This window comes from Ursus maritimus, unplaced genomic scaffold (assembly GCF_017311325.1).
Source record: "Ursus maritimus isolate PB19 unplaced genomic scaffold, ASM1731132v1 scaffold_4, whole genome shotgun sequence".
In the NCBI taxonomy this organism is placed as follows: domain Eukaryota; kingdom Metazoa; phylum Chordata; class Mammalia; order Carnivora; family Ursidae; genus Ursus; species Ursus maritimus.
The window spans coordinates 80,881,145-80,889,082 of record NW_024426552.1 but is presented as its reverse complement, the minus strand read 5'-3'; the positions used below and the strand labels follow the sequence as shown (position 1 = coordinate 80,889,082).

The window sequence follows — 7,938 nt, the reverse complement described above, 5'->3', positions numbered from 1 at the left end:
ACATCTTATCTTAACTAAGTCAGAATCTCAGGGGGGTGATATTCACTCATCAGCATTTTTCATATTCTTCCCTAGTGATCCAGTGCATAGCCAATATTAAGAAGCAATGTCTAGGAGATCGGGAGAAGACAACAGGAACACAGATTAATAGCAACTGTTGTGACACTGAAAAAGGAGTATCTGTGAAAAAAATAAAGGTAGCAGAAACTGGAAAGCATATAGCAGAAGAGGTATATAGAGAGAGGTTTCAGAGAGGAGTCAGTTTTAAGCAACATCTTCAAAGCTGCTACATTCCTACACATGTAACATGAATAGGCACGAGACCCATGGCAGAGAGATGGCAATATGTCCCACGAAAGGCAGGAGATCCATGCAGTGTTTTGTGTACACAAAGAATAATAATGCATTCAACCTTTTTTAAAATAAACTTCCATTTCAACACAACGAGCCTGCCCCCATTCGACTTCGGTTTTACAACTGTTTGTGCAGTCCTAATGGCCGCGATTTCTAGATTTATCTTTAGATCTTAAGGTCAAAGCATGTAAGAAATCATTTCAACAACTTTTACATATGTTTACTTGATACAGAAATTAGACTCTTCATATTCCCACAAAGGATTTGAGGCAACTTGCAATTTTAGAGCACCTCTAAGGGAACAATTCTTTTTAAAGCACAACAGAAATCACCTAGGGAAAAAAGACATACTTGTGCCATGACACTAGAACGGCATTGTTTCTGAAACTGAGGACTAAGTATAGCCCTGAGATTCCCAGCAGTCAGTGCAACAAGGGAAATGTGAAGTCTTATTATCTGATGAAAGAAGATACGTAGTCCAGGGGCGCCTGGGCGGCTCAGTCTTTAAGCGTCTGCCTTCCACTCAGGGTGTGATTCCAGAGTCCTGAGATGAAGCCCCACATCGGGCTCCTCCACTGGGAGCCTGCTTCTCCCTCTCCCACTCCCCCTGCCTGTGTTCCCTCTCTCGCTGGCTCTCTCTCTGTCAAATAAATAAATAAAATCTCAAAAAAAAAAAAAAAAAAGGAAGATACATAGTCCACATGAAAAGGTAAATCCTGTCTTACTGCTCAAATCTGGGAGGAATGTGCCCTGTATGGAAAGCGCATCGTGTAACATAACGAGAAGTGTCTTTCACTCGTTTATCCACACCTCTATCCTTGACTAAGTGGAGAATTTTGCTGACTTCAACCCACTCCTGGAATAAGTTCTTCCCACCCATTTTTAATTCACCTCTGCGGAGACCAGTCAGACCTAGTTGAGGTGCCCATGCTATTTACAGAAAAGTGTTCTCTCTCTAATCACTCAACATGGGAGAAAATACCTACACTGGTCTTTCCCACTTTCTAGCTTTGTTGATGTATTAGCATACACAATCTGTAAGCCTTGTATTTTAATTCCTCCTTGGTGCCAAGCGTAATGCTTAAAGAATCATTTGCCCATCTATATTGTTCTAAATGCATCACATTCTTAAAAGAAAACATGGGGAGTAAAACCCTCTTGAAATTTACGGCATTTGAAGGAGTTATATTCTTAAGGCCTTAAGTCACTATATTAAGGTATATTAGCAAATTCTTATAAGCTTTCACATGCCCAATTTGGCAAGGGATCATCCATATGAATCGTCCTTTGTTTTCACTCCTGAGATATGTACAGGTTTTTACAGAACTCAAATTGATTCTAGCAATTATTTAAAATTCCTCAGAAATACCCTAAATCTCATATCTTCATTTCTGAGTAGGGACAATGCCAAAATGCCAACAGCTGAGTACTTTTAGATTAAAGGCAACATCCATTTTGACAGCCTTTCACACAGACGTGGGTAAATAGCAATCCATATAAATCAGACATATCTAGTGTCTCACTTTATGTATCTTGATGGGGGAATCCTGTGGTTGACTAATCTAAGACATGAACCTGGGCCCTAATTTCTTGAGACTGATTTAAAGCCAGTCCTACTCTAAACCATATGACACTCAACAGGTCACGTTTTAATGGAGGGTTGTACATTTAGGTCTATTATCGCATTGCCTTGCGAGATCACATATCAACTCTTTTGTCACTTTTAATTACAGCTATAGCAGCAAATTATCTCATACCAATCTAAATGTCTACGTTCTTAAAGCATCGCCCTTTATTTGAGAGATGCTAATGACAAATATAACTGAGTTATTTTTTAAGACTACCCGATGCTGNACCGCGCTCTCTTATTCTCTTTGTTCACCCTAACAGCTTGTCGTGCACAATGGCTGCACGGGCTCAAGATTTAGTCAGTGAGCATGAACAGAAAACTGTGGGAACAGTTTCACATGGAAATGCAGGTCAGAATCGACTTCATCTTGAATGTTCTAGGGCAGGGATGACGAACAGTCACACACACTAACGTTCCTTTATAGAAAGGGTCGCTCTGTTGAAGCTTATTTGCCATCTCTCTCCTAGGACTTCAGGTCGGTGCAGGCCATGAGGTAACCTAACTCAACCCAGCATCTGGTGTTTAAGCCCTTCTCCAACATCTCCAGCAAATGACCATTCAGCTTCTTCCCGAACACTTCTATCAAGAGGCTGAATGAGCCAGCCGCATACAAAAGGGCTCCCAAACTCATGTGCAAAAGGACTGAACAATTAACGGATTCATAAATAAGCAAAAACTGCCAGGGAGTTCATGAATTGTCTTCTGGGTAGTCTTCTGTTCCATGGCCTGCTATTCACTCTTATCGCAGCTCTTTGAAAATGAAGGGGGAAAAAAGAATTTTTGTGCTTTATTTCCCAAGAACATTTCATACCCAGGAGTGAACTCTCAACTCTCTGGCACATAGGAGACTTTGTATCTCAAGGAATAATTTGTAGAGCTCTCCAAAAATAGGGCAGTCTGAAAATTCTCACAATGAAGGAAAAGAGAGATGAGTTAGGGAGAAGCTAGGACTCGAAGAGTCTGGGCAAGGGCAGAGTCTGATCCCTTGGGGCCCAGATCTCACCATCCTTATTCTTGACCACTCATTCCCCTCGCTTAATCTCCATGCAGTCAAAATCTTCACTTCCTCTTCTCCCTGTTCAAAATATCCAGTCAGATTGAGCTAATTAAAGAAATTTACACTACAGCATAACTAGCCCTTTTGGAAAACATTTGAATCAGAAAGACTTGTTAGTATAAATGAATCTCCAGTTTTTGAAGCTACTTATCATATAGATTATTACCCTTTATTTCCCTTACCTAAATCTACTAACATCCCAGGAAATAAAATCCATGGCATTTGTCATCATTTCATAAATTACGGACAAATGATGGACTTTTCTTGAACTTTAAAAGTTACCGTACTTCCTAGCATTTCAGGTATTGAAGAACACCTGAAAACCTTTGAAATGCTTATATTAGTAAGCATTAGTTAATAATGCTTATAAATATAAGAACTGTAAGACATGCTTATAAATATAAGAACTATAAGAAATAAATATAAGAACTGCAAATTCCAACAAGTCATTAGTGTTGGGAAAAAGCTAAATAACAACTCGCCATGAGAGGTTTCTGACTATTCTCATTCGATGCAGATCTTAACCCAAGGTAGTGTTTGTCACACATACACATGCAAAAAACAGACGTGCCATCACAAAAGGAACACTGCACTTCTAAGACCTAAATGATATCAGAGAGATCATTCTAATTATAGTGTGGGCCAAAAGGGCCAGAGTGACTATTCTAATGTCCAATGTGAATTTTATTGGCTGAATCACACTTTTTGTAGCCAAGAGCTATTTGGAAATTGTTGCCATGAAGACATACTAAAGGTTTTCATAAATATGGTATTTATACTATCTCATCTCATCTGGTAGCTGTTCCAGATATTTATAAGGGCACCCCTTTCTTTAAGTGATTCAGTAAGGCGTCATCATTGGTGTTCTTTAAGACTAACATAAAGCAGGAAAAATGGAAAAAAAGTTAAATCATACATCCAATATTAAATCTGGATTTGATCTGTTTTATGCCTAAGATTTCATCCAGCTCCTTAGATTGATAATAATAATTAATAGCATGCCTCAAAAGATTAGAAAACCAGCTCGTCCGCATCTCAAAGACGCCAAGTCTTACAGACGGCCAGAATATGAACAGGTAATTTTCATCATGAAAATATTAATATTTTTCTTTGCACAAATGTAAAGTTATCACATCTCATGTCGAGTTGATTAGAACATACCAATCTCTGCAGATTCTAGAGGACTTGTACATTCAACAAGTTTGTATGTATGTTGTAATTTACAACTTTATTTTTTCCCTGAAACCCCGGGACAAAATGTCACCTTCTGCTACAATGTTAATTCAAAAGTAAGAGGTGGATAGTTGTCCCTATGGTAACGGAGGCTCATTTTACCCCTAGCCCATTTCCAACCTGTTACTAAATTACTAAGCACTGGAGCCGTGCGTCAAAGAGCAGAGGGAGATGCTGTTAACATAATGAAACCAAACACCATCCACTTAAAACATGTTGCGTCAGCTTGGAAATAAGGATGGATAAGCCCTCTACTTTCTACTTCTACCCCTATAGCTAACCACATAGCAACTGTTACATTTCTAAGTTACAAAACCAGGACCTCACTCTATACAACAAAAACTACTTCCCAGAGGCAGAACTGACTTTCTAGAGCTGTCGTGGTTTGGACATAGGAATATTTTGTATTATGCTCAAAAACATGTATCTTGACTTTTTCACAGCTCCATTATTCTATATTAATGATCAACAACTAGACATATTTCTTTGGGAACAATTTTTAAGTGTCTTAGCTGCAAAAAGCAATTACATTTCTTTAGAGCTTCCAAGAGTCCAGGAGGCCAAGAACAAGATTTTCCCTCAGTCAAGGTTTTCAAAGGGTCGGCCAAGAGAATTGGGACAGGCTGCATTCCTTGCTAATGGTGCACCATGACACTCTTTAATATCCTGCCGAGAAGTATCTTTTACTTTGAAATTTAAAGTCTCATCTGACAGAACCCATGCCTGCAGGAGCCTCAATTTATCTGCTCTAGAGGAAGACATCGAAATCCAATCTGAGGGAATCCAAACCTTTGTTTCCATGGTGAGGCTTCCGAAAAGCTACTGAACATCAATTCGGTCCACTATAGTTATGGAGTGTGGGTATATTTAAGAATGTACCTTAAGTTAACACAAAGGCACACAAAGCATCAGTCATTTTTACAACTAGGAGCCAGGTCATTGTGGAAAGACATTGTAGGTATTTACCTTGAAAGGTATTGGGATTGTGGGTAACTGTTAACTTGTCTGAAAAATGAAGGGGTTGAATTAGATGATCTCTAGGGTCCATTTTAGGTCTACACTTTAACTAAGAGGTTAGCTAACTCTGTGACCTTGATCAAGTCACTCAGCTTCACTAATGTGTGAGATTTTTTCCAGTTCTAAAACAAGTCCATGAATCCCCATATAAATTCAGGGATTATATTTTTCCTTTAAAATTAAAAGATAATTTTAGAAAGAAGGTTAGTATTCTATACACTATCTGGGATTGAGAGGGGAGGTAAAGAGTTGGGAGAAAATCTTTGGCCCAAGGGTCAGTTCTATTGGGCAATCAGATGGGCACATAACGAATGAAAAAAAGTGCTTAAGCAAAAGTGCTTAAGAACATAAAGTTACAGTAATAAAATTAAAGAGTAACAATTGAAGAGCAATACTTGCCATTGAAACTAATGTCGATATTTGCTTTTTTCATGTCAAAATACTTCCTCACCAGTTCTAAGTTCTTCAGTGAATATACAACAGATGTTTTTAAGAGCTGGAAATGGCTCCTCTACCAAGTTTAAGTAGACTTCAATCTAAGTATGAGATTTCTCTATCAACCTGGAGATAAATTCATTGACCTTGGCCCATACACCAAAAGTAAATTTCTGAAGGCAAGGCAGTATGATGTAATGAAAAGGATTTGGAATTTAGGTCTGGAGGACCCAAGCAAAATGAACTTTGTATCCCATCTCTGCCCTTTTGTAGCTGTGAAGCTGGACAAAGCTTTAATTACTCTGGCCTTCATTTCTATCATCTGTAAAAGCATGATAATATCACCTTCCTCAATTGATTGTCATGAGGATTAGATAAGATAATGGGGGAAAAGTGGTAAGACCTCAATACACGCTTCAACTACCTGTTGAATTTACTCAATTTCAACTCAATAATCATTTACTGATGGCTATCTATGTATTATAGATGAAAGGATAGAAAAGATTTACCCCTACTCTGTTGGTTCGCTTTGAATAGAAGCGATCCACCATGACCGTTGGAGCCTGAGAGAACTGACCTGCCCCGGGATTGAAGATCAGAAGCTGTTAAGTCAAACAGAAAAGACAATTATCATATGGTTTCAATTATTTGTGGAACACAGGAATAGCAAGGAAGACATCAGGAGAAGGAAGGGAAAAACAAAGGGGAGGAAAACAGAGGGGGAGACAAACCATGAGAGACCATGGACTCCAGGAAACAAATTGAGGGTTTTAGAAGGGAGGAGATGGGGAATGGGCTAACCTGGTGATGGATATTAAGGAGGGCACATATTGCATGGAGCACTGGGTGTTATACACAAACAATGAATCATGGAACACTACATCAAAAACTAATGATGTACTGTATGGTGACTAACATAACATAAAAAAAAAAAAAAGATCAGAAGTTGTGCTTCTCACCTTTTCCATGACAGAATCCTTGATAAGAAACTGTTGTATAAACCAATGAATTACACACGCCCTTTTCCAGAGACATGATATTCTCATATTTTGCTCAAGAACTGTTTATTGATCAATGGCTTTATGTGAAACACAGGAGTCTTAGCTATAGTTTTTGCTAAGATGTTTATATCCCCATAGGGAGCGAACACACAAACCTATGGCCAGTTAAATGTCAAGACAAAGAAGTAATTAATTAACTTCAAAAAACCCCACTAGCCTCAGAATCCCGTTAAGACTTCTAGAGGAGAGAGTAGGAAATACGTACGGTTCCTGCTCCCAAGGTATTCACAGTCTATTAGGGTGAAGGAAACTACAGGGCAGAAATTGCTAGTCCAAAACAGCATAGTTATATGTCAACTGAATCAACTCAAACGACCAGGCAGAAATTCTACTATAACTCTATAAAACCATGAGTTGCTCTTCTTGAGGAATGCTCAAAGGAAATGGTATGGTTCAGTTTAACTTCGAAGAATGGGTAGGACTTAAATAGAAGAATATACGAGGAAGGCAAGTTCAGAGTATGGGAACTTGCTTTTAAAAGTCTTAGTGGTGGGTGCTGGACGGTTCAGTTGGTTAAGAGTCTGCCTTTGGCCCAGGTCATGATCTCCAGGGCCTGGGATCAAGCCCCACATGGGGCTCCCTGCTTAGAGGAGAGTCTGCTTCTCTCTCTCTTTCTCTCTGCCCCTCCTCCTTACTCGTTCTCTCTCTTTCTCTCTCTCTCCCCCCGCACTCTCTCTCTCTTTCTCTCTCAAGTAAATAAATAAAATACTTTTTAAAATTTTTTAAAAAATAAAGTCTTAGTGTCAAGCCGTGCCTGGCTGGCTTAGTTGGTAGAGCATGCAACTCTCAATCTCAGGGTCATGAGTTCAAGCCCCATGTTGGGCATGGAGCCTACCTAAAATAAAAATAAATAAATTAAAAAAATAAAAGCCTTAGTGTCAAAACTAAAATGAGCACAACATGTTAAAAGGTCAAGGAGCAATATGAGATTAGAGTGGAAAGACTGGGCACCTTACAATGATAGAGCATCTATACAAACAGTTGTTTTCTCTTTGATAGCAGATGGTCAGGAGACCTGCTGTTACTTCTTACCTTGTCAACTGCACTCCTAGACCATGAATGATGAGTTCTACCAAAATGCATCAAATTTTCTGTTACTGAGAACACAGCCAAACTCACAACTACTCAGTCCGTTGAAGAAACACTATTAT

General features: G+C 38.9%; 1 non-coding gene across 1 annotated transcript; it reads left to right on the top strand.

Annotated features, from left to right (window-relative positions):
- The first annotated feature begins 7,539 nt into the window (after positions 1–7,539).
- TRNAE-CUC lies at positions 7,540–7,612 on the top strand. Its single transcript has one exon. It is a non-coding gene; the product is annotated as a tRNA-Glu (tRNA).
- The last annotated feature ends 326 nt before the right edge of the window (positions 7,613–7,938 follow it).